Raw genomic sequence first — 27,064 nt, 5'->3', positions numbered from 1 at the left:
TTTTCATGTTCCTGTTGGCCATCTGCGTTTCCTCTTTGGAAAAATGTCTGTTCAGGTCTTCACCCCATTTTTTAAATTGGGTTGTTTTTTTGATGTTGAGCTGTATGAGCTGTTTATATATTTTGGATATTAGCCCCTTATCAGTCATATCATTTGCACATATGAATATGTGTGGAAGGAATATGAGTATTGGTTTTGATTTATAGTCTTCTACTGACACCTGGAAAAATCAAGAATGCTTCAGCATCAAAGATTGCAGAATGGTATGAATAGCAATACTGTACTGTATACTTAAAAATCTGCTAATAAGATAGATCTCATACTAAGTGTTCTTACCACAATAAAAATTTTTTAAAAAGAAAGTAAAACATTGCAAACTGGTATGTCACTTCTTGGAAGAAAATTTGAAAAAAGGGTGGAAGGCTCAAAAGAAATGCTGCACTGCCAGTGCTGTTGATGTCATGGGGAACAATCATGAGTGGAAAAATACAAACTTTGATGACTTTCATTTGAAAAACAAATGATAAAAGTTTGACTTCAGATGTGAATGCATAGAGTTCTCTATTTAAGTAACATATTCCTTTTTGTGTATGTACCAGACTGATATATAAAACACTATTCTAAATAAGTCAGGAAGAGCTCTAATATGAAATCATTGAGACTGTCAAAAATATTATCCAAAACTTGGAAATAGACAGAAGAGATTACTAGATGGTTCTTTCAGTACAGTGCTGGGTTTGATTTCCTATTTACTTGGCTATTTTACAACTCTGTAGGGGCAGAGGTTAGTTTGTAGATTTATGTCCAGTAGAAATGCAAATAATTTTGTACAGCAGAACAGATAAGCCCAATGATTATGGCTATAGCCTTGTCTGACATTAACTAAAAAAAAAAAAAAAATCTAACCCAGAAACCTTAAATCACCTCTGTATACCTAGCTTCTCAAATTCTCTTTGGAGTGGTTTTAACATCTTACTGTTTTCCTCAATAATTAATGAGTTAAATAACATTTTTGACATGTGTTTATTTTAAATTTGCATGTGAGTATGGTTCTTTAAACTTTTGAAAACTATCCTTTAACAAGTCATAGGTTACTTGGCAGCATTTCTTTAGTGGTACATAGAATAATGGCATTCACAGTTGATGACTCATGATTGATGGCATATTAGATCTGATGAATTATGGTATCACTATAGCATCAACTTACATCTTAGCAGTGAGCCAGTTAAAAGAAATTAGCAAGACCAAATCACGAGTGTTGGTGGCATGCCTATCTCAAAATATTTTCATGAAGCTTTAATCCAGAAACACTTTGCGGTAGGCATTTGTCATTATTTTTCCTGCCCAGCATCTGAAATCTGATTCCTGCATTTGGGAATTTCCTATCTCTGATATCTAATAGAACATTGAGCTGCTTTTCCACTATAGCAGCTAAACATGCCACCTACTTTTTTCCCCAGTCTCCTTTGAAGCTGGGACTCAGGTATATGACATACTGCTCTATACTTTAAATTAGAGGCCAGTGCCTCAAGGAAGTATCTGCAGGGGTCCAGTCTGATGGTGGCACTGGCTGTTGTAAAATGGAGTCCTCACAGTGGCCATGACTGGGGCAGGGGCACTGATGGGGGTGTCCTGGGCAAACACCTAGGGTGGAACATTGGTAGCAACATCAGTTTTGTGGCCTGATTTGATGGCCTGGGTCCTCTGAGGTTGTGTAGCTCCTGAGTCAACTTTTTAGCTACTTTGGAAATTCTGTGACCCACTCAATACCCCTTAACAACGTCTCAATCTTCTTTAGTCCATGAGGGTCAGTTTCTGTTACTTGCAACAGTGAACACTGACTGGACCAGACATTGGCATGAGAACTGTCTGTGGGCAGCAGTGCTTCTGAGAATAAGTTTGGCTTTCTACCTGCCCAGGTATGGTGGATGACCCCAACTAATTGTATTTGAGATGACAAAAATTATATTATTTAATGTAGGTGAAGGAACCCAAACACTAGGGAGATAGAAATGTTGCAGAAGATTTATCATGGCAGCCTATTCTGCCACCCCCCACCAGCTATGGCCCCTGAGGTGGCCTGCAAGACACTCCCTTTACCAAAGTGCTAAGGGCAGTCCCAGCACCTTTGAAAAGCAGTGGGGGATAAAAGATAGCTATTGTGGTCTGGTTGGGGCTAAAGGCAGTGAAAAGACACTAGAGTCCTAGAATTATCTCCTGGTTTTCTGACTATTTCTTCTTAATCCCCTTGATGGTTGCTTTCTAGAGGCTGGTGATGCCAATGAAAGACACTGCATTTGAAATGGCTCCTTGCTTTCAGCGGGGTATCAGGATCCCCAGGATTCTGGCTCTGAGCTAACTGATGATTCCTGGGGACCTAAAATGCCCCTGTGACCTCCTAGTCAAGGGGTAGGAGTTTATTTGGTTATGTAATAAATTGAACTTTTAGCCAGGTCCACCTCCTAGTGGGCCCAGAGGAGCAGGGCAGGGCAGCATCCAGCTCCTTAGGGTATAATTGGAATAGATGTAGTCAGCATCTGGCAGAATTCCCCCATCGGCTCCCTGACCTATGGTAAGAACCACTACAGTAGAAACCTCTGGAACTTCTCCTCCATGCAAAAGTTGTAAATCAAGAGGGATATTGCACCTGTGGGAAAATTGTGTACGTTTACTTCGTTCTTTAGCCTTCCTGACAATTCTTAAGCTGCCCAGTATCCTTAAAAAAGTTGTTCTGCTTAAATCAGCTGGAGCCAGTTCCATTGGAAGTACCCTGATACAGCCAATATATGATTACCTTCCCAATGAATTACGTAACTAAACCTACAAATAAGAAAAAAGGAAGCTATGGTCATGTCAGTTGATATAGGTATGAAAGGAAAGTAACGACATTTTAAGCAGAGAAAACTAGCTCCTATGATAAAATAGCCAAGAGCTTCTTCAGGCACTTTGCTGTTCACCGGCTAGCCAGGAGGCCAGGGTTAGACACTACTAGCATATTTTACTGATTTAAACAGTGTGTGCACACACATTTATTGGACCACAGGCAAAAGTCCTGAGGTTTGGTCAAAATCAGAATGCTGCATTATTATGGAACAGGGATCTGGGGAAACATAAATAAATTCAAAATCTTCAGGACCACTCTACTACAAACAAGTAATCGAGGTCTGTGCTGCCATTCCTGGAAAAATAATAACTGGCTTCTAATAGGAAAATAGTTCCAGGAAGAACAAGCATTTAGAAAATACAATTTGCACAGAGAACAGCAAGCATACATTTAAGGGACCATAAAACCCTTCTGTATAATAAATGCAGTTTTTCAAAAAGGCAAAATTAAATTCTGCTAAAAGAATTAAGATAGTCTCTTGCTGCTGAAATGACAGAAGCCGTACTTATGAAGGCACTGTTTATCTTTGTTTGTATAATATTAATTTATACATTCCTAGGAAAAAGGAAAAAAATTAAACTACAGAATTTTTTTTCAATCACAATCACCAACAACTATAGATGTCTTTCATATTCAAGCGTTTGTTCATTCAACACAGTTTTTTTCAGAACCTCTCTTTTCCAGGCACAGGACAAGCATGGCAAGGGCTGGAACATGAAAAAAGCATGGTACATTTGGGCAACGGAAAGCAGTTGTTGGATAATAGAAAGCATAAAGGGCTGCAGATAAGCAAGGACCAGATGATAGGGTCCTTTTAGACTGCATTAGAGAAATTAGACATTATACAATGTATAATGGGGAAACACTGACATGCTTTGAGTAACACATGAACACAACAGATTTGTATTTTAGAAAGATCACAGCTGCCTTGTGGAAATGGATTGGAGGGGCCCAGACTGGGTGCATCAATATCAAGTATGAGGTGGTGCAGGAGCTCAGGGGAGGGCATGGACACAATAGTTGAAAGAATTCAAGAGAAATTTAGGCAGTGAAATTAATAGGAGTTGATTAGGTAAGTGTGTGTGTATGAGAAGAAGGGGAATTTGATTTGATTCAGGGTGGCTGGCGATACCAATCTCAGTTATAAATTACACAAGAAGAACAGGATTGGGGGTGGTGTAAATGATGAGTTCAGTGCTAGGTCTGCTGATTTCCAAGTGCCTGTGGGACATACGAGTTAAGATGTCCAAAAGGCTGATGGATACATGAATCACGGATACATGAGCAGAGATCGAGGCTGAAGACGTAGGCTTTGAAGTCATCAACCTCATCCCACAGGTGGCTGAAGCCAAGGGTTAATGTAGAAGAGAACCTTGAGGAACAAGCATAAGGGCTACGGACTCCACAAAGAAGACTAAGAATCATGAGACAAGTCAGGACTGGAGATGTCACAGAGGCAGAGGAAAGAGAGATTCAGGAAGGGGGGATCAAGTAGGCTGTTGACAGAGAAGTAGCCAACAAATTGAGTAATCAGGCTGATTTCTGTGAGCCATTGCTCAAGAAGAGTGTCATGCTACCTATCGTAACAAAGCAACTCTTCCACCCTTCTTTCTTCCTTCTCCTCCACTTCCTCTTTCAGAACTCCTCCATCTTTTTTCCCTTTTCCTCTGTTTCTCTTCTCCTCCTATCCCTCCCCTCTCCTCTTTCTTCTTCACAGACCTTTCACACTCAGTGACCAATGGGATATTAGAAAATTCAGCTATGTTCTTCACATCCTGTGGGTTTTTGTTCTTGTTTGCGGTGGTGGTGGTGGTGGAAACATTTGCTCTGATGTATCCAGCACAGACTTTCCCATCCAAGATGAACTGTTCTTACCTTCTTTAGGTGATTGTTTGTCCTAGCACAGAGCTTGAAGGGGCAGAGGGAACTCTTGAATCAGAAAAATTGGTAGAAAAAGAAGTCTGTTGCAAAGTTCTAATTGTCAGAGTGGTGGTGGTGAGAAAGATTCAAACATTGTGTTTTTAGGGAGAAAAAGAGTATTTGAGTGTTGATCAGAGAGAGAGGAGGTGAGGGGAAATAGAGGGGAAACAGTTCAGATTAAGAGCTAGGCAACTGAATATATGCAAAAGGAAGACAAACATTCAAGAAGTCTAGGTTTCAAGAGCCAGGGAGAAAGTTAAGCTTTGGCATTGCTAAAGCAAGCTGGCAGCCATAGTTAGGTAGACAAAAAGTACCCATGAATTTTCTCTCCCTGAAGGCACCTCCCTAAAGCTTCTTTCTCCTCTCACCTATTTTCTCTTTGATCTTTCCTATTTGGATTATCCTCTATCTCATTTTCTATTTATTTATTCACTCATTTATTCAACAAAAATTTGTTGAAAGTTCATTATGCATTAAGCAATAGATATGCAAATGGAAAGACAATGTCCCTGGCCTCAAAATATTTAAAGTAATGATTGGAAGACTCATAAATGAGCCTTTTGACTCACTGTGATGAGTGTTGTAGGGGAGTTAGGTACAAGTTCTGCTGAGGTTCTGAAGGAGAGGACACCTAAGTCAGCAGGTGCGGTGAAGACTTCAGAGAGGAACAAAGTTCTGTGAGTCCTTTTTCACAGTTTCAAGTACCTCTTATTTTGAGTAGCCTCTGTGATGTACTTACCCAGAGGAACAGTCTCTCCTCACTGCAGCACTCTTTCTCTCAAGGGATAAATGTCCTTCATTTCACTGGCCTTCAAGGAAAATGTCTCTTGGAATTTTCATGTTAGTTGTTTTGACCCCTCAGTCAGAAACTCTCAGTTTTGTATTTTGTCCTAATCCTCTATTAGCAGGATGTTAAGTTCTGGGCTAGACACTCTCCTCTCTCTACCTGCTTCTTGGACTATTTCATCCCAGGAACTCACTGACTCACAGTCTTAGAGTGAACATTGCATATCTTTTCATCTGTTTTCTTACTCATAGCAAAAAAAGGGAATCTTAACCTCCTTGCCCCTGGCCAAACCTCGTGACATTGATGATAAAGTGCTTGGGAATAATAAATAAAATAGATTGCCACTTTATGAACCAGAATAACATCCTGCGAGGAATGTCTTCCTGCAGTTACAGAAAATGAGAATCTGGCACTGAAAACTCTAGAAGTAAACATCCAAGTCTGCTGATAATAAAGCATTTTAAGTTAGTGGAAATGGTATTCAGGGAAACAAACCAGGGCAGTTAGAAAGCCAACTGGTGCTTTCTAGGGGTGAACTACAGGCAATATTGTAAATGAGGGCAGATAAAACCCCACTCTATGGGGAGTATATGCCACTCTAAGCTATCCTTTTGTTTTTCTACAAGGATATTTTATTATAAATTCTGTCTAATGAGAAAATCAGAAAAAAAGATGATGTCCTTACCTCAGAATAAAGCTTAAGAATTATATTAATGCATTAAACATAAAGGATATATTAGTATATTTTTATTGGATTATTTGTAGTCAGTTTACAGCTATGATTATACTGTGAAAACTGATTTATAGTATTAATAAAGAGGGTGCCTATGCATTTTTCCCCAGAATAGTAAAAATGGATGATCATAATGGTAAGTACTATAAAATTACTGTGAGCTTTCTGGATCATCAAAGAGAGACTATAAATGTGTAGAGGATGTTACAAGGGGTCTCTTCCTTCCTCAGTTTCAACTCAAGCAATAATATGATAGACATTAGACACCAAAATGAGTATAAAAGAGACCGTCATACGCAGACTTAACAAAAGCAAGCCCAAGAAGCATTTCCACATCTCCTAAAACTCTTGAGCACCCTATTTCACCTTGAGAATAAAAAAGGGTAGAAAGAGAGGAAATAGAAGAGGGAGGGTTTTATCAGATTTTCCTGGGGAAGAAGTGTTGCGTTTTGACCATTCCCATCTCTCTTCCTCACAGGGAAAGGGGAGGATGGAAGGGCTAGCTTCTAATCCTAGGTCTCAGGAGAGGGGAGTTTCAAAGGGTCACTTGGAGAGGTTGCTGGATGTTTCTTGAGGGGAACTGCAGTTAGAGGGGTCATGGACTAATCCCTGGCTCAGACCTGGGAAAGCTAAGGAGGCCAGTGGCAGCTGGCTAGACATGGTCACTCCGTGCCAGCATTTGTCAGGGTGGGGGATGCATAATTGTTTCCATGAGAGGGTCAGGCAGAGAGAGAGGATCTGAAACTGTTTTATGTCTGTGATAGCTTTCAAAAATGGCTCTCAGTGATCCCTGCCTTCTGGTATCAATGCCCTTCTGTAATCTCTTCCCACTGAATGTGGGCTGGACCTGGTGACTTCTTTCTAATAAATAGAATATGACAAAAGTGATGGGATGTCTCTTTCATGATTGGGTTGCAGAAGACTGAACTTCCATCCTTTGGGACTCTGTTTATTGCCTTCTCAGGCTGCAGGCTTTTTTAAAAAAAACTTTTTATGGGAGTATAGTTGATTTACAACATTGCATTAGTTTCAGGTGTTCAGCAAACTGAATCAGTTATACGTATACATATATCCACTCTTTTTTAGATTCTTTTCCCATATAGGCCATTACAGAGTACTGAGTAGAGTTCCCTGTGCTATACAGTAGGTCCTTATTAGTTATCTATTTTATATATAGTAGTGTGTGTATGTAAGTCCCAATCTCCCAATTTATCCCTCTCCCATACTTTCCCCCCAGTAACCATAAGTGTGTTTTCTACATCTGTGACTCTATTTCTGTCTTGTAAATAAGTTCATTTGTACCATTTTTTTAGATTCCCCATATAAGCAGTATCATATATTTGTCTTTCTCTGTCTGACTTACTTCACTTAGTATGACAGTCTCTAGTTCATCCATGTTGCTGCAAATGACATTATTTTGTTCTTTTTTATGGCTGAGTAGTATTAGGTTGCAGGCTTTGACAAAGCAAGCTGCCATGTTGGAGAGGCCCACATAGCAAAGAAGTGAGGGCAAACTCCAGTCAAAACCAGTGAGGAGCAAGGCCCTCTGTCCAACAGCTCATGAGAAACTGAGTCCTGGCAACAACTGTGTGAGTGAGCGAGGAAGCAGCTCCTTCCCAGCAGAGCCTTGAGATAACTCTGGCTGAGCCTCGTGAGGGTCCCTGAGGCAGAGGACTCGGCTAGGCCAGGTGTGGATCCCCGACCTAAAGAAACAGTGAGATAATAAATGTGCTTAGTTTTTCTTTTTTTTAATAAATTTATTTTAATTTTATTTATTTTTGGCTGAGTTGGGTCTTCGTTTCTGCACGCGGGCTTTCTCTAGTTGTGGCGAGCTGGGCTACTCTTCGTTGCAGTGCGCGGGCTTCTCATTGCGGTGGCTTCTCTTGTTGCAGAGCACAGGCTCTAGGCATGCAAGCTTCAGTAGTTGTGGCTCTAGGCATGCAAGCTTCAGTAGTTGTGGCACGTGGGCTCAGTAGTTGTGGCTCGCGGGCTCTAGAGCGCAGGCTCAGTAGCTGTGGCGCACGGGCTTAGTTGCTCTGCGGCATGTGGGATCTTCCTGGACCAGGGCTCGAACCTGTGTCCCCTGCATTGGCAGGAGGATTCTCAACAACTGCACCACCAGGGAAGCCCCATGTGTGTAGTTTTAAGCCATTTAGTTTTAGGATCATTGGTTACACAGCAATAGATAGGGAATACAAATTCCTGCCAGAAAGGATAACCTAGGGAATGAGGAGGCTCCAACAGTCAGAATCTGTGTAGAGTGGACCACAGATAACCAGGGACAGAGTGGAGAGCAGCAGACAGAGGGACAAAAAACATCACTCTTGTCAAGAAAGCCCAGCAGAGGAGCCTCCAGAAAGCCCTTAGAAACATCAGTGAGAGAAATGATGGATTGTGACACTGGGCCCAGAGAGAGCAAAGCCATCAGCAAGGAAGACGCTTCCCTTGGACCTCTTTTCCTTCCTCTATCCCTCATACCAGCCCCAGAGGCCTTGTTGCCAAGCTAGCAGAAAAAGCACAGGAAGTGAGGAAGCAGCAGCCACACCCTCGTGGCTCTGCCAGTGGTCTGCTTAAAACAGGTTCCAGATGGGGGAAGGAAGATTTTGCTCTAATTTGAGTTCAGACATTGATTAATATTTTGGGCTGGACAATTTCAATTTGTGAGTTGAGCTTTGTGTTTTGTGACTTAATGTGGCCAGAAAAGTCAGGGCCTAGGGAAGGTAACCCATACCGAGTACATTTTTGCAGTAAAGTTGTATTTTGATACATCACTGTGTTTGTTTGACATGCTGGTTACAAATATATTTTAAGTCTTTGAAAATTGATAAGTTAGTTATGATGTCTATAGCAATACTTCTATGTTATTCCATTTCCCAGTAATTTTAGGTGATGATTTACTGTATTATTATTGTTTGTTTACTCATGTACCAGGAACATGCCTGGTTTTTAAAAGTTCAGGAGATAATCTCTTGAGACTTTTGATTATAGTGTTTAAAAATTAAAATATGGATGAATAGACAGAGCACAGAGGATTTTTAAGGCAGTGAAAATACTCTGTATGATGCAGTAACAGTAGACACATGTCATTATACATTTGCACAAACCCACAGAATGTTCAACACCAAGAGTGAACCCTAATGTAAACTATGGACTTTGGGTGATAATGATGTGTCAATGTAGGTTCATTAATTGTAGCAAATATACCACTTGGGTACAGGGTTTTGATAGAGGGGGAAGCTTTGTCTTGGGGGACTGGGGTAAACGGAAATCTTGGAACCTTCCTCTCAATTTTGCTGTGAATCTAAAACTGCTCTACAAAATAAAGCCTATTTTTAAAAATTAAAATAAAATTAAAATCTCTCCCTTTCTGGCTATATATGTGATGAGTTACTAAACATGTAATAAACTTGTAATATCCCCAGATAACAGAGAGAAGCACTTACTTTAATTTGTAAGTTAGCTTCCATCATGAGCTCTTTTGGATTCAACAGTGAAAGTAAAGAAAATTGAAGTGTCTTGAGAGAGAGAGTGTGTGTGCACTCAGCAAAAGGTAAACAGAACATAACTAGTCTGGCCAAATAGAGAAAAAAGAGAAAACATTTGTACACAGTTACAGACAGCATCTTTTAATTAGGTGACGTGGTAAGCCAGCCAAATCCATTTTCTCCCATCTCTGCCCTGTTCTGTGCCCGCAAAAGAGTGGCCTCAGTGGACTCCATCACCCAGGGGCCCTTGCCCTCTGGTTTGCAGTGTGGAGAAGTGTTAGGAGACTGGAGTTTGGAGGAAGGGACCAATTGAGATGTTTCTCCTTGCCACCTGCCCTTTGCCTTGGCACAGTTCTGACAGTGGCCACATTCTTTCACGGTCACAGCTCCCATCGGGTTGACCCCTTTCACAGCTACAGCTCTCACCAAGTTCTGGTAACAATAGCTACCCCCCCCCCCGCCCCGCCTCTTCCTGCCCTTGTAGTCATGGGATTGCCCAACACGCATGGTGGATTCCTTACACCTGACCACACCTCTGTGAAGAATCCCACCACTAAAAATCTTTTCAAAATCCCAGTGGAATGCTCTTTTCATTTCCTGCTGGGATCCTGACTGACACAGGTAGAAGCCAGTTATATGACTGAAAGATCCAGAAACTTCAGTGAAATTATCTGAACTTTATCTGGTTCATAGTTGGATTTTTGGGGACTTCCCTGGTGGTCCAGTGGTTAAGACTCTGTTCTCCCAATGCAGGGAGCACAGGTTTGATCCCTGATTGGGGAACTATGATCCTGCATGCTGTGCTGCCTGGCCAAAAAAAAAAAAAAAAAAAAAAAGGGGAAGTAGATCTACATGTACTAACACGGAGAGATTTCTAAGATTGCTGAGTGAAAAAAAAGTTACATTACATAATTGGATTTTTGTTTTCTACAGCTATCCACATCTTAGAATTATATAATTAATTCTACTTAATTAAATCTAATTTAATTTTAATTAAATTTGCTTTTGATGGGGGGCTTAGTTTTGCTTACTTTTGCTTTTTGTAAGATTTAACAGTAAGTACCCATGTGACCTTCTTTCAGCACCTTGTGATTAGAGAAGCTTGTTTGCAGGTTTGGTCACTAGAGTGGACTCTGAGCCCTCCTCTCTCTGCTGGCCTCCTGTTGAGCTGACGCTTTGCTACACACCTTATACCAAAGCCTTGAATCTGGCCTCTGACCTCCCAAGAATCTTTGGCAGTGGCTCCCTTTGTTCTGCGTGCACCCAACCTTGTCAGGGGAATTTTATGCTTTGAAATCTGGATTCAGCAACGCTAAACTGGGTGTAGAAAATTAATAATAAGGAAATAATGTTGAAACCACAAAATCACCTGCTAACCCAAATTTGCTTAAGTGAAATTTCCTCAAAACACTGGTGTTAATTCAACCCTCACGTGAATGGTGGGGTGACAAATGAATCCTCTGTGTTGTGAAGGTTGACAGGTTCAGACGTCCCAAACCTGGGAACTTTCCAAGATGAAAGCTGTGTCTTCGGGAACAAGACCAAATTACCCAACCTGGGATCTGTGGGCAGGATTTTGTCTTATTCATTTCTATGGAATTTTGCCTGACATGAGGGGCACAAAAAAAAATCTGTATTTGGTTAAAGTGTCAGATGAACTAAGGTTTACACTGATAGGTCAAAATGTATACTTATTCTAACTTCATAACGATGTTGCTGGTTTATAGCTAAGTCAATATAGCTAAAAGAGTAAAACGTGTTTTAAAACAGGAGACCTTATTTTCCAAGAGAAGGTTTGGTAGTCACTAGGCTTAGCCATTGGTACTCTCTCTTCTTCAGGGTTGCACCTCCTTCCTCCTTGGGATTAGACATGGCTACATGGCCTCCTTTGTCCAGTGAAATGTGAAGGAAAGGGGCATGTGCCACTCTTGGGTAGAAGCTCTATGTGTATGTGCCACACTTTCTTTTCTTCTGCAAGGTCCCTGATAGGCGTCTACACCACCACCTAAATGACAGGCAGGGAGAGCAGAGCCCCCATCCACCCAAGGCGATCAGGTAGCATGAATGGATAATACAAGTTCTGTTGTTTTAAGCCACTAACATTCTGGGGGTTTTTTGTCCACCATATAACTAAGCCCATCCTGACTGAAATACACATAATGAGTTCCTAAAAACTCAATCCTAAAGCATAAAAAATACAGTCCCACAAAAACATTAGATGAGGAATATTATAATTGGACGTTGCATTTCTTTTTTTTTTTTTTTTAACATCTTTATTGGAGTATAATTGCTCCACAATGGTGTGTTAGTTTCTGCTGTATAACAAAGTGAATCAGCTATACATATACATATATCGCCATATCTCCTCCCTCTTGCGTCTGCCTCCCACCCTCCCTATCCCACCCCTCTAGGTGGACACAGAGCACAAAGGTCAGGCAGCTGATCTCCTTGTGCTATGCGGCTGCTTCCCACTAGCTATGTGTTTTACATTTGGTAGTGTATATATGTCCATGCCACTCTCTCACTTCGTCCCAGCTTACCCTTCCCCCTCCCCATGTCCTCAAGTCCATTCTCTACATCTGCGTCTTTATTCCTGTCCTGCCCCTAGGTTCTTCAGAACCGTTTTTTTTTTTTTTTAAGATTCCATATATGTATGTGTTAGCATATGGTATTTTTCGCTTTCTGACTTACTTCACTCTGTATGACAGACTCTAGGTCCATCCACCTCACTACAAATAACTCAATTTCGTTTCCTTTTATGACTAATATTCCATTGTATATATGTGCCACATCTTCTTTATCCATTCATCTGTTGATGGACACTTAGCTTGCTTCCATGTCCTGGCTATTGTAAACAGTGCTGCAATGAACATTGTGGTACATGTCTCTTTTTGAATTATGGTTTTCTCAGGGTATATGCCCAGTAGTGGAATTGCTGGGTCATATGGTAGTTCAAGTTTTAGTTTTTTAAGGAACCTCCATACTGTTCTCCATAGTGGCTGTATCAATTTACATTCCCACCAACAGTGCAAGAGGGTTCCCTTTTCTCCACACCCTCTCCAGTATTTATTGTTCGTAGATTTTTTATGATGGCCATTCTGACCCGTGTGAGGTGATACCTCATTGTAGTTTTGATTTGTAGTTTTGATTTGCATTTCTCTAATGATTAATGATTAGTGATGTTGGACGTTGCATTTCTAATCAAGTCCTTCTAATCAAGGACTAAGCAGCAAATAATTCTAATAATTACATAATTTCGTTATAACTTAAAGTAGTCAGAGTCTTACACAGTGTGCACTGATCCTGTAAGAAACCTTAACTCTTCTGTCATTAATTTTACCCATCAGAAATGATTCAGTGTCAGAAGCTCGATTTTGTTGTTGTTTTGCTTGCTTTCTTAAGTTTTGAATTTGCGCCGGTGATCAGGGGATGGAGGTAGGGGAAATGGAGATGATTTGGATTGTCCATATCTCTTTAAAAAGTCTATGCCTTCTTTATTTGATGATAAATATTCCTGTTGGATTCTAACACCATTCAACTCCAGAACTACACTCAAAATTGCATTTGTCTACTGAAAATAAAAAATCATGACATCCAAATAATTGAAGGCCTCTCTGGGCACTTTAGTTCTGCAGGCTTGTAGGACAGGGATTCTTGACTTGAATTTGTCTGGCCTACTTGCTTACCAGATGTGCTTTTCTCTTTCCTTTTCTCGTTAAACAACGCTGGATTATATTTAGCGTGAAGAAATTTGACCTTAGAATGTCTGAAGGCTGTGTGGAAGCAGGGAAACTGGCTGTCATCCCTCTTGGCTTTTAGGATAGATGTGGGCACTTGTTTATTGATAAACATTTCTGGTTATTTTTTTAAAAGACAATTTTTCAGAGCAGTTTGAAGTCCACAGCAAAACTGAGAGGAAGGCACAGAGACTTCCAACATACCCCCCGTCCCCTCCATATGCACAGTCTCCCCCATTTTAAACATCCCCCATCCGAGTGGTACGTTTGCTACAATTGATAAACATACATCAACACACCATTATCACCAAAGTCCATGGTGTACATTAGAGTTCACTCTTTATGTCGTACATCCTTTGGGTTTGGACAAATGTATAATGATATGTATCCATCATTATAGTATCATACAGAGTATTTTCACTACCCTAAAAATCCTCTATGTTTTGCCTATTCATCCCCCAGCCCTCACCCTCTGGCAACTACTGATCTATTTACTGTCTCTATAGTTTTGCCTTTTCCTGGTTATTTTTTAAACACTAGATAATACAAAGACTTTGCTCCCATAGCCTCCCTGAGTCAGTCCCTAGTTCCAGCATCAGTGACCTGTCAGAAAGTTACTAGTGGGGCTTCCCTTGTGGCACAGTGGCTAAGAATCCACCTGCCAATGCAGGGGACATGGGTTTGAGCCCTGGTCCGGGAAGATCCCACATGCTGCAGAGCAACTAAGCCCGTGTGCCACAACTACTGAGCCTGTGCTCTAGAGCCCGCGAGCCACAACTACTGAGCCTGCGTGCCGCAGCCACTGAAGCCCGTGTGCCTAGAACCTGTGCTCCACAACAAGAGAAGCCACCGCAATGAGAAGCCCGCGCACCGCAACGAAGAGTAGCCCCCGCTCGCCGCAAATAAAGAAAGCCCACGCGCAGCAACGAAGACCCAATACAGCCAAATAAAGAAAGAAAGAAAGAAAATAAAGACATAAACAAAAAAAAAAGGGAAGTTACTAGTAACTTCAAAGTAGCCCCAAAGTAGCCCAAGGAGAGTCCTGATTGTTTTTCAGTGGAGTGCTGGGTTTAACTTTCTATTGGTTGCCTATTTTAACCCTCTGTGGAGACAAAGGTTAACTGGTAGATCTTTTCAGAGATGCAAAAATATTCCTGTCTAGTGGAAGAGATAACCCAAAAGGTTTTTCACCTTGTGAGATATCAGCTAGTTTTTATAGATACCGAGCTTCTCAAATGTTTTCTGGATCAGTTCTAATGTCTTCCCATTTACCTCATGAATTAATGAGTTAGAATATTCAACACATCATTTTTACATTTTCCTGAGAGTCTTGATTCTACCTTTTGAAAATTATATTTTAACAGGTGCTATTTCTGTTACAGGCATTGGGAAGCAAAGCATTGATGGTGCTCTGTGCGTGGAAAGCTAGCATGAGCACACTCAGCTCTTATATTTTATTCCTATGACATGACCATGGACTGTTGTGTTATGAAAGCAGACATCTCTCTTTAAGTTGGAAACTTTCATTGAAAAATACTGGCTTTGGAGAGACACTGACAAATGGATATTGATTTTATAATCAGAGCAGCGGTTATTGTCAGCATCCCGCTCAGCTCCAGCTTCTATGGCCTTATTAGATAGTAGTAACTCTGTAAGTGACTGAGTCCAGTGTTCCTCCCTCACTGTAGTGGACACACATGCATGTTATATATGTCATATATGTAAGGTATATTTATGTGTGCTATATGCTATTGCTACTTGATCAAATTTCCTTGGTCTACCAGGTGAGACTCATGGCTATAGAACCCTGAGAAGATAGGTCAAAGGGAGATCACTCTGTGGGTTAGACAGATGGCAGAAGACAGACCTAAAAGGTCTACAAAACCTGGAGATGCAAAGGGCCTGCAGTCTGGAGTCAGAAGTCAGTAGGGCTGGAGTCTGCTAGGCTCTGAGCCTCTTAAGCACGGGAGATGTGCATTCTTCTGTATCTGCCTAGCACGGCATTTGGTACTTAGTAGAAGCTTAACCATTCTTCTTTAAATGAATGATGGCCCAGGTGACTGGGTGAAAGAGAAGGCTTGAAATGAAAGATAATAAGTTTTAGATGGGAAAATGATAGAAAAACTGGCTGAGGAAGGCTTCATGAGGCTGAGCAGAGGAACAGAGAAGTGCTGGAAGGGAAGGCTGCTTTGGAAGACTTGTCTTCTGACCCAGGTTAAGGCCTGTGTCCTCTCTGTGCTCTGGAAACAGGGCTGAGCCGAGAACATAGAGGTCTGTCCTCTGCCATCGACAACTCCAGTGATGTTGAGTAAATCTCTGTACTTCTCCCTAGATGAAAACTAGAAATAACTCTGTCTGCTCTGCCTCCGTCACAGGGAAATTGAAGCTAAAAGGAAATCTATGTGAAAGTGCTCAGCAAATTTCAAGCACCACTCAGTGTAAGTAATTACCTGATGGGGTGGCAGGGCAGAGGCAGGGAATTCCTGCACCCCCCATCTTAACGCTGGACCATGGAAAGAATTTAAAGCCCAAGTCCTGGAGTCTCTTAGGACAGGGAGCAGTTTTCAGATTATCAAAAAACATTCTAGTAACAGGAGAACTAAGTTCCTTGAGATCAGTTTCAGTGTCCCAGGATGGCAGCAACACCCCTAGTTTTCTGACGATTGTTGGATTAGGAAAGGTGTTCATGAAGGATATGTCAGTGAGATTCTCCCCTTGCCCAGGGCTGTATCCAACCTCAGGGGTCTGTTTTACTTGGGCTGAGTTTGCTGATGTTCTGTGACAACCAGTTCTGGATGTTTTATAAACAATTAGCTTGACAGTTTGATGGACGAGAGTAACATTTGGGTATCATCTGTACTTCAATGAAAGACAGATGATTACTTTTGACAGAAACAATCACTGGCAGTGAGGAAATGGAGAAGCCAGAGCCCTGAAGCTCACGCTGTGTTAAGATGTGGGGCCAGATCAAAACACGTTTGAGATGAGGCCCAGCAGCCTGGGTGACAGTCCTGATCTGGCTGGACATTGAGTGGAGCTTCAGGGCACACAGCATGTTTTAGAAATGCCTATGTTGGCAGTGACCGATCTCAGCAAAAGAGGAAGAGAAAGGAAGGCAAGCTTGGTTGTGGCAATTGTCAAATCAACAGGCCGGCCTGGGACCTGGGATTCACTTTGATTCACACTTGTTCTTTTTTAATTTTTATGTCCTGTTTTATCCCTTAATCAGTTTTAAAATTCACATATCATAAAGTTCACCCATTAAAAATGTACAGTTCAGTGGTTTTTAATATATTCAGATATGTGCAACCATCACTACCATCTAGTTCCAGAATATTTTCATCATCCCAAAAGGAAACCTCAGTGGTCACTCCTTATTTCCTTCACCCCAGCTTCTCTTTATCTGTATGGATCTGCTTATTTTTAGACATTTCACATAAATGGAATCATACAATATATGTGGTCTTTTGTGTCTGGATTTCGCTCAGTGTGATTTTTTTTTTTTTTTAATTAATTAATTTATTTATTTTTGGCTGTGTTGGGTCTTCGTTTCTGTGCGAGGGCTTTCTCTAGTTGCGGCAAGCGGGGGCCACTCTTCATCGCGGTGCACGGGCCTCTCACTATCGCGACCTCTCTTGTTGCAGAGCACAGGCTCCAGACGCGCAGGCTCAGTAGCTGTGGCTCACGGGCTTAATTGCTCCGCGGCATGTGGGATCTTCCCAGACCAGGGCTTGAACCCGTGTACCCTGCATTGGCAGGCGGATTCTCAACCACCGCGCCACCAGGGAAGCCCTCAGTGTGATATTTTTGAGGTTCATTTATGTTATAGCATATATCAATACTTCACTCTTTTTATGGCCAAATAATATTCCATTGTATGGATATACCACTCATTTATCAGTTTATGGAAATTTGAGTTGTTTCTCCTTTTTGGCTATTAATGGATAATGCTGTCATGGATATCCATGTACACATTTTTGTGTGGACATATGTTTTCAGTTCTCTTGGGTGTATACCTAGGAGAGAAATTGCTGTGTGTATGGTACTCTATGTGTAACTTTTGGAGAAACCATATCTTAGACTTTTAAATGAATCAGATGAGCATCAGTATATCTCCTCATCTTTGTAAAACTCCCTGAATTCTTTGGGGAGAGGGCGGTGCTAATAGAGAAATGTGTAGGCCAGGTGTTTGGAGGAATAATATGAGTGGGAGCTGCCCCTTCAGATGTCCAAATCTCTTACAGCAGCAGAGGTTTTTCTTTAGAAGGGAAGCAGAATTCTGTGGCTGAGGACGGGCACTTCTGCTGTGGCGATGGAGCCAATGATTTGACAACTGGGGTGACTGATTTCCCTATTTTGTACTACAGCAGACCATCTAGAGAAATACCTTCCCATCTACTGTGTACCCAGCCCACTGTGAGGTTGCTCTGATGGACCTACATGGCCTTGGCTCTCCACAGGTTAACCTAAGGTATAAGGCACATCAAGCAAAAATTTTTGACCAAGTATTAAATTGTGTGGGATACATGACAGGCTTTCCAGGGAACAGAGCCTTCAGCGTGGGCTGTGAATATATGTGGAAGCCCCACATACACAGAATCCCCAGGGAGAGTGATGTGAGGCTAAGTTGGCTCTAGTTGTACATACATAATTCATCTTGGGATGGAAGATGTATCCACTTTGCCTGCCTTTCCTCCTCCAGGCATTGTCTGGCACAAAAGTCAAAGACTCATGAACCCTGCTGGGGCAATGATAGGATTTGTTTTGGTCACATGGTAATCCCGAACAAAAGGGCCTGGAAGACATATGGACCTTGCTCCGATGTTCTATGAAGAGCAATGAGTCACCTGGGCGAGTCATCCAACCTTCTAGGTTCTGGCCATAGAAAACAGTGGGTCTTTCTGGACACCAGATGCCTCTGCGATTTGATTTCTTTCTGGCGTATGACTCACGTGGAATGTTTTTAAAAATTGCTGTGGACTGAACAGTCTTTTCTGTAGCTGAATCTGGGCACACAGAGATGAAGCTGAATCAGTATGTTTTCCACACTTAATTCAATTCAGCCCAGCAGGATCTGGATGAGGCAGGAAATCAAGAAGCAAAGGAACCAGGGTGAATGTGAGAAAGGAAGGTTCTGGTTCAGTTTAAAGTTAAACCAACACCAGGGGTAGACAAGGTATTATGCTAATCAAAATTTTGTTTCTGATTCAGAAGCATAGACATTTTGGGTAACAGAAATAAGAACCATCTGAGCTGCATAGGGAAGTTTTGTTTTAAGGGTCACACTTGAATTTCCTAGAGATCACTGTTCCTATCATCTCCTTAAAGAACATGAAGAGTGAGGGTTTGGTCTTCTGGTCACCACTGATCAATTTAATATTCTATTAAGAGTAATACAGCCATTTTGTAAGAATGGAAAAAGAATACCAGAGTTCTTCAGATTTAATAACACACAGTAATTTAGAGCAGATACACTCAATACCAGTGTTCAAGGCCAGATACATATGGCATAGAAAATTTCTTTTTAGGTCAGTCAAATTCAACACACTTGAAGATAAGTGAATTTGGCATAAACCTTTGAGAAGGGCAAAGTCATAGGGATGGACCCCCAGCCTGTTGGAGATTCCACATGGGGTTGCCACCAAATCACTGGAATATGAGATCCCCGTTGAACATCTGGAAAGGTCTTTGGAAACCAAGCATAAGAGGTAATATTTTATGAGAGCTTATTATGTGTACCAGGCATTATTTTGAGTATTTCACACATATTAATTCCTTTAATCCTCAAAACAATCCAATGGGCATGATGGCTGCAAGTTACTCTTAAATACTTCAGAAAGAAAAATAATAGAAAGGGAAAGAAAGAGAAAGAGAATGATAAAGCAAATGGGGAAAAATATCACAAAGGGGTGATCTGAATAAAGAGTAATAGGATTTCTATGTACTATTTCAGCAACTTGTCTGTAGGTTTGAAATTATATCAAAGTAAACATTTACCAAAAACACCCCCATGAAGAAGATCTTATTATTCTCATTTTAGAGATGAGAAAAGTGAGGCACAGAGAGGTTAAGTAACTTGCTCTGGGCCACCTGATACTTGGTGGTGGAGCCAGGATTCCAGATTGTTGTTCTGGGAGATTGACAAGGTGAGGCAGACATAGAGACAGAACTACTGTTAGATGCTCAAGTGGTTATTTTGGTCTTTGTTGCTCCAGAAGCATAATTTTGATCTGGCCACCAAGCCCAGCATTTGGACACTTGGGCAACCTGAGTGGAGGTGCAAGGGAGGGATATAAGATATTGAGTGTGGTCTCTGCACAGCCACTGGTCCATGCACTGTTACCTGCTCATGGGGAGTTAAATACAGCAAGTGAGGATAAGCATTTAGAAATTTTGATAGCAATCTGACATTGCTGCAACATCCAAACGTTATCATTTATCTGGTAATTCTTTTTTTTTCTTTTCACTGATTAATTCGAAGATTTATTAAGGGCCTACTGCATGTTTAGTATTGGATGAGACTTAGTTTGCTAAAAACAAAGTTAGAGCAGTAATTACATAATGTCCCATCTGAAATATAATAGCAACTTCAAATATATCATATCAAGGTTCTTCTTTCAAAAATTTTCTAATGTGTGTGTTTTTAAAACTGAGATATAATTGACATATAGCATAATGTTAGTTTCAAGCGTACAGCATAATTATTTGATGTATGTAGTGAAATGATCACTACAATAAGTCTGGTTAACATCCATCACCATGCATAGTTGCAATTAAAAATTTTTTTTAGTTGAAGTATAGTTGATTTACAATATTATATTAGTTTCAGGTGTACAACACAGTGATTCAATATTTTATAGATTATACTCCATTTAAAGCTATTACAAAATAATGGCTCTATATCCCTGTGCTGTATGATATATCCTTGTTGTTTATTTATTTTATACTTAGTAGTTTATATTTCTTAATCCTGTGCCCCTATCTTGCTCCTCCCCTTTTCCTCTCCCCACTGGTAACCGCTGTTTTTTTTCTCACAATTTTTTGCGTGTATGTGATGAGAATTTTTAAGATCTGTTGTCTTAGTAACTTTCAAATGTACAATACAGTGTTATTACTATGGTATTCATTTTTGTAGTATTTCACGAAAGATCCCCAACAAATCAGGGGATGGGGTGAAGGAAGGAAAAATCTTGCTCCTTTGTCATAGATAGTTTGTAAAGCACTGGTCTAGTCGTGTTCTCTATCTTAACAGATGAGAAAACCAAGGCTCAGAGAAGTGAAGTGCTTTGAAAGTCTCATAATTAGTCAGTGGGCGGCAGGAACTAGGACTGAGTCTTCTGATTTCAGCCTCGTGCCTTGCTCATCTCCAAGGGATGCCTTTCCCTTTGTGCCTTCACACAACCTAGGCAGCCATAAGGACAGCCCAGGACCCCTCTCCCCTCTATCTTCAAGTTGCCCCTGGACACCAGAATAGAAGCCAGAACTTGGCTAAAGCCTGCTCTTATCAGTCTTTGGAGAATTCAGGCTCAGGACTTAGGGATGGGGAAGACCCCTCTGGAAGCGTTGCTGCTGAAATCTGATTGTTGCCTGCCTCCACTGCTCATTTGCTTGTTCTTACTTAGAAAAGATTGATTGCTGGTGAGAATAAAGAAGAATCCAGATTATTAGGAATATTTCTCAAGGATATAGCACCTTTTTAATCCCAAAGAGGTTAATATATTGTCCAGCTGTTACCAGAGGCACATGGTTGCAGGGGGTGGAAGCCAACTGGCGTCCTAAGTGGAACAAATGGAAAATGTTGGCTGCGGAAACCAAAGGGAATTCTTCACCTTAATTAAGAAAGAGCTCTGCAATATTGAAAGTCTAGGTGGAGGAAGCCAGAAACCAAGCCAGAAACTTGGTTTCTGACTTCATTAAAATGAACGCTGCTTAATTAGAACTCAGTTAACACAGATTGGAAAGAAGCAAGACTCATGCCCATTGAACTTGGTCCAGGTTAGGAATTAAAACCCGATAGTTCAGCTCCTGCCCTTGAAAGCTCTCCTCCACCTTCTTAGTTTATAGGTAGCAACCCTGATCTGCTTCTCACATTATCTGCTTCCCTAGGGGAAATGGAGTCTGGTGTTTTTGAAATATTACATTTAGAGGGAAATTTTTATTTAAAGTTCTCTAATTCAATAGATATGGAGTCTCACACCAACCAAGAGCTTGTTTAGGATCGTTCTTGCTGTCTGGCTGCTTGCGAAAGTCAAATCAGTAAACTATGCAAGACAAAATGTTACTCAGGTTGGATAACTTCATATTAATGAAATGTAAATAAAGCAAGAGAAAGGGAAATTTTAGAAATTCAAATAAACACACTTCATGTCATTTGTCTTCCCAGACAGTTTCTCAGACTCTCTTTTCTCCGTGGTCATGTCTCAAGTGCTTTTTAGTGATAACCCTGATTACTCCACATTTCAGCAAAATACAAACATTTCTCTCTTGTGTTCTTGTTTACTATTTCTGTTAGAAGCATGAAAGCCACATCAGCTAGATGGAAATCCTGGAGGGATCTAGGAAGAAAAGATCAATTGTTTGACAATAAACATGGCAAATCCCATGTGATTAAATAAATGCTTATAAATGAAAGCAAGAATATTGTATTTTGAATTGTTAACTGTAAAGTTAGGACTGGAAATGATTGGGCAGGCTACTTGTTGCTGGGGCAGAGGAGTTGTATTTCAGCCCCAAATCTGAAAACTCTTGGATGACAAAGCAGAGATCAAGAGGCATGTGAGAGCTGACTTTTTCTTTTACTGAGGTTGTTTTGTTCTTGGCTTAAGAAAATTGATCTGGGATAATCTAGTTTTTATAAACTCCTGCAAATGAAGTGGCTTTGGTTATGTTGCCATTGTTGAAAGGCAATGGCCCTTCTCTGTAACCTTGATGTGCAATTTGAATTCAGGAAATGAAACTAAAGTTTGTCTTTCAGTGCTGACCAGCTAGAGGTACCATTAACCAGGCCTGTATGTCAGAAAAATCCCTACTCTCCTGGTAAAGCTCCCTCTGTCTCAGGATCATGTGAGATTCACCACACAACACTCAGAAAACATGAGATCATCTCTACATAATGAGAGAGTGAGAGCTGGGACCTGATTTCATATTTTTTCCCACAGATTTTGCTTTTTACTCTTGTCAGTCATATCTGAAAGGCTGACAGTTACCAGGGGCTGTGACCAGGCATGAGGGGGAATGCGTCATTGCTGGCTGTGTTGGCCATAGCACCATGTCTGCCTCGGAGCAGATCCAGCGTGGACAAACAAACAGAAAAATGTGTCAGAAGGCTTGGACAGAAAAAGACCAAAAGCGAGTGCTGGGGCCGTCCATCAGAAACTTAACAATGACCAATAACAGGATATTCACATAGTCATTTTACTTTTCAAGAAATTATCAAGCTGGCTGAGAAAATAATTGCTGGTAGCTTATCACTAGTTGGCAACTTCTCAAAAAGTCCATGGTAGAGAAGCACCCTCATTTCTCATAAGCCCAGTCATTGCTAAATTACAATGTCAATCAACAAATGTATCAGGCACCAAGAGCATTGTGTTAGTGGCAGTGGAGGCATCAAATACAAATAAGACATACTTCTTATTCACAAGAGAAGCTCAGAGTCAGTGGGAGAGAAGAATATCTAAACATGTTTTTCCAGTGAAGTAAAATGAGAGCTATAATAAATGTGTGGAGTAGGTGCTACAGGAACACAGATAAGGGTCAATTGATTCTACTTGGGGACGTCTGAGAAGGTATCAGAGTGGAAGAGAATTTAGCTTCCTGGAAGGAGGAATAGAATTTACAAAAAAAAAAAAAAAAAAGATTTTAGTGAAGAAGTATATCAGGTATGAAGGCATGAAGTGCTTGGCATTTTCAGGATATAAGTATAGGGCAATTTCATTATCATTATCTCTATGTGTCAAGAGGTATATTCTCTCAATAAATCCAATTTTCAAGACTATTGTCTTACTTTGGACTCAAAAATCTAATTTGAAATGCAAATCTGAGCAATGAATTTTGTTCTGATTATCTCAGACTGCCCCCAGAAACAGTGATTGCATTGGTCCCACAGGAGGAGTTATTGCTGTGGAGTTGGCCAGCCCCACAGAGAACTGCAGTCCCCAGAGCGCTGCATCAGCCTTGAGTAGGAACAGGGAGAAGCGGCTGCTCTGGTGTGGCATCACATACAAGGAAAGACAGAGAGCAGTGGAGTTCTAGGTCACCCCAGGGTCCACACAAGGAGGTGGGGATTTGTATACTGGAGGCTGAAGCGGGATCCATGGTCATCAGGCGCCGGGGCCAGCACAGAAGCCCCCGGGCGGGGGAGCACTTCATTCCACTGTATACCGGAAGAAGATTCCCTCTGTGGGCCTCAGATCCCTCTTGTGTAAAATGAACTGGTTTGACTAAATCAGTCATTGGCAAACTTTGTTTCTTAAAGCCCTAGGGATCCTTAAAGGTGCCTCAGTGCCTGGAGATGAGAAAAAGTCAGGCCAAGTTAGAAAGGCTAAACCTTCCTGCCTTCACTTCAACCAGACTGTTTCGATTCCATTTGTTTTCTTATTGGCAATCCACAATTTGAAAAGAGTATATTTATTGTTCAAAAAACCATCAGTATCTTGGACTAGAGAATCACATTCTGATGCTGTGATTCTAAGCCTCCCTTACCTTCTCTGCAATCCCATAATACTTGATTTATGCCTCTCTATAACACTTACCCAATTTTACCTTGTGTCATTCTTTGTGTCTCAAAGATATGAACTTCTTTTTCTCTTAATGCATTTTTTTGCTCCGTAAAGGCAAGTTCACGGCTGTTAAACTTTCCCTACTTATACTGGCCTTCTTCCTGTTCCTCAAGTTCACCAAGCTTGTGCCGTAGGGCCTTTATATTTGTGGTTTTTTCTATATGGAATTGTTTTTCCCTGATCTCCATAAAACTTGCTCCTTCACTGCCTTCTCAAATATGACCTTATCTGATGGCCTTTCCTGAACACCTAATATATCAAACAGAACCACATTACCCCTATACACACACACACTCCCGAGGTTCTGCGTTCTGTTTTATTTTTCTCCATAGCACTTACCATCCCTTGCATATTTTATATTTTGTTATTTGTTTCAATTATGTCTCACCCCACTAGAATGTAAATTTTAGGGGGCAGGGACTTTTTCCATTTTGGTCACTGCCCTCTCCCTGGAACAGATTCTGGCATGAGGTAACCATTACCCCCTCCCTGGAGCAGTTACGACCCAGCTCCTGTCCGGCCAAGACCTCCCGTTATGTAAAGGTAAGATCCCACCTGCAGCAACTTACAGTTTAGTGGGGTTTTCTTTTTGTCTCTAACATCCAAACCAGTGACCCAACAGTCCCACTTCCTCCAGTACTAAGAGTAATTGGACAGACTGGTAAAGAACACGCAGGGATTTAGAGTTGAGGATTTGGATTTGGTTTTAACTGTGACTTTGGGGTGCTTTTAGGCAAAGTACTTAACCTCTCCAAGCGTTCAGTTTCCCTCTCTGTAAAATGAGGTAGTAATTTACCTGTCACACAAGGTTGCCATGAGGATGACATAAATTACGGTGTGTGAAAGGTGCTTTGTTATCTGTAAAGGACCGTGTTAGGTGTGACCTCCGGAGAACGAGGCAGTGGGAGACCTGGATTCTAAATTGCTCTTGCGTCAATACTAAATCTATGGCTTCTGGTGCTTACCTAATTTCTCTGGAAATGGAGATAAGACTACGTTCCTGCCTTCAAGACTACTGTTTGAAGGCAGGAAAGTGAATCAGACTCTCGAATTGAAACATCTTTTAACTTGATTTTGGTGAAATTAGTAAGAAAATATTTACCAATAAAGTATTTCTATTGACATTGCAAGGTTTTCAAGTGAATCTTCCCTCTAAACAGTCCCTTTAAGCCCTGTACCATTTGAAAAGGCCCCTTTACTTTATTTGGGGATGTATGCTAATTTCTGTTTCCCCACATTTATGCCGTGTGCCTCAGCCCCCTAGATTCAGAAAAAAAAATACATATACCTATGGAATGCCTTTGACACTTAACTTGAATTGCCTCCTCCAAAAAACTATTTTACATTTATTACCGTTGATGTAAAATGCTTGAATGCTTAGGAGGCAGTGTGTTCGGAGGTATTGAACACTGAAGAGAGAGTTAAGACTTTAAGTTTTTGTCCTGGTTCTATCACTGATTAGTTAAATGACCTTGGGAAAGTTGTCATCTCTTGGCCTCAGTTTCCGCGCGCGCACACGCGCATGCGTGCATGTGTGTGTGTGTGTGTGTGTGTGTGAGAGAGAGAGAGAGAGAGAGAGAGATAGGGAGGGGAAAATCACATCAAGTGCTGACTGCAGACTCTCTGAAAGCTGCCTCTGCTTAAGAACACCCCTTATATGGGTATGTTTGGTTACGAAAATGAGACCCACTGGGCACAGCTTCACTGTGAAACAAAAAGAATTGTTTCTCTACATTATAAAAGAGAAAGATATTAGTGAAGTGACCTAGGAAGAAAGAGATACTGGAAGAGGGGCCGTGGGCAAGAGGAGGAGGGTGGGAGAGTAGGCCCAGCGGAATGGCCAGAGTCTGGGACTCAGATGGAGAAATGGAAGCTGTGAGTGATGGGAAAGGCCAACCAATTCTTAGAACAGAGACAACAAATGTCCAACAAGGAGTCATTTTCTGGAATGTCTGGGTTGCAGATCTACAGGACTTACAGACATTTGTTTTGGAAGCTCTCCTCTGAACACACATACAGTCTCCCTTTTCTCGGGCCCAGCTCTCTGCTAGATCTCTTCTTTCCTTAGAGTTGCCATGGCTGTGCTTGGGGCCACCAAGTCCCACCAAGTCCCTGGCACTCAGGGACTCAGTTACAGTTGCCTTTTTAAGAATACCTCCTTTCAGGGGGAGCAGTGGACGCTATTGGTGCTCCTACCCAGATCTCCTAAGATCTCTTTTTTTTCTTGACCTTTTTTGTGCACCACCCCCCCTCACTCCTTTCTTGTGCTTTTGATTCTAATTGACAGCATTTGAAGTTCTTTGGAAATCTGCTTTTAGTTCTACCAGAGCCCCTGCAGGGAGCTGTCAGCCCAAAGTGCCTGGGAATTTATTCTCCACAGCCCTGCCCACAGCCCTTGATCAATGGCCTACAGGTAAGGGGCTATGGAAGTCCAGCGCTCCTGCCTCAGTTGGTGCCACTAGGAAGTCAACCTCTGCGGGGGCTTTGCCTGAAGACTGCAGCCTTGCTTCACTTCCTCCCATTTCCCCTCTGCCTCCCCTACTCTCTGGCTGGTCTCCTCAAGAAGCACTTTCTTGGGAATTCCCTGGCGGCGCAGTGGTTAGGACTCTGCACTCTGACTGCCGAGGGCTTGGGTTCAATCCCTGGTCAGGGAACTAAGATCCCAGAAGCTGTGTGGTGCAGCCAAAAACAAAAAACAAAAAACACTTTCTTAATAAATCACTTGCTCAATCTTAAATCC

The sequence above is a fragment of the Balaenoptera borealis genome, assembly GCF_965194805.1.
Source record: "Balaenoptera borealis genome assembly, chromosome: 15".
NCBI classification, from domain to species: Eukaryota; Metazoa; Chordata; class Mammalia; order Artiodactyla; family Balaenopteridae; genus Balaenoptera; species Balaenoptera borealis.
Note: the sequence above shows the minus strand (reverse complement) of the source record.